The following is a 4,860-nucleotide window of genomic DNA, read 5'->3' as shown; positions in this document are numbered from 1 at the left end:
CAGCTGTGGTGGCCATTTTGGATTCCGCCATAACCTAATTATGTTTTTCCATCATATCTCTTGAACCGTAGGCTACAAGATAAATCACAAGAGGCTATTTACTCCTTTGTTGTGATGGTCATAATTACAATGAGATCATATTCAACATCATAAACTATTTATATCAATAGCTAAAGTCCTTATATTATTTTGGAAAGGACTTGAAGAGAAGAACCAAACTTTATGAGCCAATCATGAAGAACTGCATGAACTTCTTCCATCAGGAACGTGCCTCTGTTAATTCTTTGAAGAAAAGGTGCTGAAGGAGGTTGCCAGCTCTTTTCCAAACTGTTCATCTCATGCCAGAGCAAGAGTCTGATCTGAAGGAGTTCTTTAGACATAAAATTTGCCATTCCCTGCTGCCTTGAGTGATGGTGGGAAGCTCCACGTTGGACAGAAATCTCAGCTGGTTGCCATACTTGAGTCTCTTTTCAAAACCCCCGACACTGAACCAGAAGCAGAAACCATCATTATTGATGGGTAAGCACTGTAAACAGTTTGCCACCATACGCTGCAATTGAGGTTCACCAAATTAGAGGCATACTCTGTGAATACAAAAGAACAGACATAGTCTTCAACATCTACCAACATCCAGTTTAAAGGCAGAAGCTAGGTCAAAAGAGGACATGAGCCAGACCAAAGTGTGCAGCAATGGCAAAAAATACCCAGAATCTGGCGTAACTTTCTCAGAGATGATGAGAAATAAAATAATCTGTTTACACTTCCTTCTGACAGAATTGCGAAACTTAACACCAATGTGGTTATAGTGACCAAAGAGGCTCAAGCTGTCAGCAACCACTCCATAAACCTAGATATGTAAGTCCATGTAGTCATGAGGAAGCTGACACTAGGATCTTTGTCCACGCTAAAATGCAGCCAAGAATGGCAGCAAAAATTCATGATCAAAACCAGTGACACAGACGTTCTTGTCATAGCAGTCAGTGTTCTGCCAGTTCTTTAGACATTAGTCTGCAACAATTGTGGCTTGCTTTTAGCCAGGAATGAACCTTAGATGGATGTATGTCAATGTCATGTCAATGTATGGGAAGGGAGAAGTACGAGCGGTATTCTTTTCTTTCATGCATTTACTGGCTGTGATGTTGTTTCAGCCTTCTGTACAAAGGGAATAAGACTGCTTTGCAAACATGGAATACAGTATATTGGACAAAGCTTCTGAAATCTTCACAGCTCATCCACTACCCTCCAAGAATGAATGACGGCGACCGGAAGATTTAGAAAAGTTTGTGGTCATGTGGTTCAACAGATCCAGCGAAGCGAGGAGTAGAAAAAAAGGTTGGCTTGTTGCCAGAAAGTAAAGGCCATATGAAGCCATTCCTCTACTCAGCAGCGTTGCTGCAGCATTAAAGTGTTCAGCCTCCCAGGCAGGCTGCATCGGGAGTCAAGCAACTGTACGCCAGCCAGAATTCCTTATGAGTGGGGATGGACCAAGAAAGGTGCTCTATGGCAGATCTTCTGGACAGAGCTATCACCAATTGTAGAGAGCTGTCAGCAACTGACCAAATGGGGATGCAAAGCAGAATGCTGTGAAGATGTAAATGCTCTACTTTCTTAACTGTCTTAACTGCACAGCACTGTGCAGCTGTAAGTGCCAGGATAGCAAGTTGGCCCTAATGAACATACATGTAATCCCCCACTTAATACAATGAACACAAATACAATAATTTTATGTGCCTCCAAAAAAGTAAACATAAAACCTCCTGTTACTTTGACATGCTTAACAATACATTTTTTCTTGGAATTATGTCACATTTATGCATGTTTTTTCCATTATTTACTCTACTTACCACAAAAACTCTCAAAACACAAATAGATAGTATGTAACATCCTTAGTTCAAAACATAGGTTCAAAGGTAGACCCTTGAAAAATGTCCCATGAGTAAATTATGTGGGCAGATATGTGTTTTCCAATGCTGGAAATGGTGGCATTTTGAAAAAATCAAGTGGCTAACGTTATTTTTCAAATTATTGGCCCCAGAGGGATAACCACACAAAATGTGGTGCTTGTATCCACTTGTAACAATTTTGCCCCTTATCTGCCCCACTAATATTTGAGTACTAGTACGCTATAGTGCGCTCAAATTGTCTACGTGTGGTCAATGCAGTGCACTACAAGTACCCCTGGGGTCACTTGTACAGAGCTAGAATTGTTTCTTTATTACATACGAGAAAATAATGATCTGAGAGGAAAAAAAAGTTTGAGAGAAAAAGTTTTCAAACCACAGCAAAAACTCTCTCTCAAAATACTTTTTTTAACTACATATATATTTTTTTTGCCATCGTTGTGAAAGTTCTCTCAAAAAAATGTCTGCCTCGAAAGTCTTTGCTCTCGATTCAGTTTTTTGCTCTCGTCTCAGGATTTTTCTCTCGAACTGTGGGGTTCTCCACTGTTCCGCTGGAGATCAGATCAGGTCGAGGTCGGCAGCGGCTTTCTAGATGTTTCCACACTGGCCGAGCCCCACTGAACTGACGACGGTCCTCTGCGGCTGCTTGTTTCAGTTGGACGTTAAAAAGTGTTTGGATAATTAAAGGTATTTTTTAGAGAGGCTGGCTGCTAGATATCTATCAATGACAGTGACAATGGTGTAATGATTCAGCGGACTCCCAAGACAGATGGTCTCACCCAACTGGCCATAGGAACGTGGCCCGCCCATGACACTATTTCATTTTTTTTCATACTGATAGCAAAAAATATATATTAAAGTTTAAAAAAGTATTTGAGAGATTTTACGTTTTGAGAGAAAACCTTTTTTTGTAGAGGACATTTTTTCACACTGATAGCAAAAGTATTTTGAGAGAGATTTTTTTTGCTATTGATGACCCTTTTTTCTCAAATATTTTGTTTTTTCTCTCTCAAAACAATGTTTTTTTTGCTATCAGTGTGATAACTTTTTCTGTCAACGTTTATTTTTCTCTCAGATCATTTATGTCTCGCATGTAATAAAAAACATTCTAGCTCCATACACTTGACGGTCAAAAAGATGTAAATCAGATATTCTGAATAAACAGACAATGAAACTATAAAGTTGGGTGTCCTATGAAATAATAAAATGGACAATATATAACATAATGCTTTTTGTCACTTTTAATGGACAAAAGACAACAATAATTGAGTCTTTGAAAATCGTGGTTGTAGGCACATTGCATATATCAATCCATACAAACATATTTTACATTACTACATGTCATACAAACGGAGTCTTTTCGACTATTTGAGCCTCATAGCTCCCCATACTCCAAGAGACACGTGATCGAAAAGTTAAAATAGAGGTGTGCATTCAATGTTTCTTTGACGGGCAGAGTGAGAAATGATTGGCGTTCGAACAAGCCGGTGCGTACCAACTTAACCAAATACCTCTTTTTCTCCCACTGTGTGGCTCTCAAAAAGTACTTATCTTGTAAAAGTTATAGAGTTGACACAATGATAGACGCTAGTGCTAGACCAAAATATTACGTCTTACAGTTAACGTTGGTGTAACGTTACGATGTATTTGCTAACGACTACTTAGCTAGCTAGCTACTAACGAAGCTGGTTGACGTTAGATAGTACCGAAGCCCTGTTTACAGATAGTTGTGTCGCCTTTACATTCTTGTCCGTTTGATGGCACACAATAGCTCAGTTAATTTTCACGTTAACGTTTCTTCGCATCGTAGTCTTGTAGACTTTCCGCACTTAACGTTAATGTTTTGCTGGTGAACAAACAGACTACGCTAACGTTTTTTTTTTTTTTTTTTTTTTTTTTTTTTTTATACTTACAGTGAGGGCTTTCACAAGCAAAAGGCCAAAAATGAATATTTAATGTTTTCTTGTCAGTTTTACATACAGTTACTATCCACAGAGCAATTACATGCTATGGAAGAGGACACAATGCAACGCTTCTTTCTTAATAATTTTAATCTTCTGTTGAAATCGTAAAACCTTTATTTTCCTCAATGTCCCAACCAAATGACATTAGAGTTGTGAAAACTCAGGTGGAGACTAAGCACCATAAACGAACCTTTACCTGACTGTTGTAGAGATTGTATACTAATTAATTTAGCCTATAGCAATTAATTTGCACATTGCAAACTTAATAATTTAAAGATCCCTGAATGTCCTTTTGTACTAAACTGTCCCAAGAAGACGGACGTGAGTTGATAAAAGGGAACTCTGTGTTATCTTTTTTTTTTTTTTAAATCATGCTTTAAAATTTGAAATGTGGAATAAAACCGCTCACAGACTGATTATTTAACATGTCAGAATTGTGTGATGACGTCAAACACGTCTGCCTTCATTCTTCTTAATGTATTTCTGTGTAGGTCTATAGTACATACACAGTGTGTCTTATTTAGAGCTGCTGTAGCACCTTTGTGATCCTATGTTCAAAGTTCACAACTTTATGGCACAATAAAACAAGATTTTAGATGAATGTCTACTCATTATTTATTTACTGCCTACTTCCATGGAAACAAGCCTCAGTCTAAACAATTATTACAATGTGTCAATTAATCATGTTAGTAGTTACATCGGGGCGGCTGTGGCTCAGTGGTAGAGCGGTCGCCTGCCAGTCGGATCCCTGGCCTTGCAGTTGAAGTGTCCTTGGGCAAGACACTGAACCCAGAGTTGACCCCGATGCTGTGCCATTGGTGTGTAAAATGTGTGTGTTTATCTGATGAGCTCGGCCAGTGTGTGAATGCGTGTGAATGGTTCCTGTACTATGTAAAAGTGCTTTGAGTAGTTGCTGAGACAAGAAAAGCGCTATATAAGAACAGTCCATTGAGCTTCACTCTACATTCTTCTCCCCGAGAATCCCCCCCCCCCCC

Source organism: Etheostoma spectabile, chromosome 12, assembly GCF_008692095.1.
Source record: "Etheostoma spectabile isolate EspeVRDwgs_2016 chromosome 12, UIUC_Espe_1.0, whole genome shotgun sequence".
NCBI lineage: Eukaryota > Metazoa > Chordata > Actinopteri > Perciformes > Percidae > Etheostoma > Etheostoma spectabile.
The sequence above is the reverse complement of the archived record's forward strand: the minus strand, read 5'-3'. Positions refer to the sequence as shown.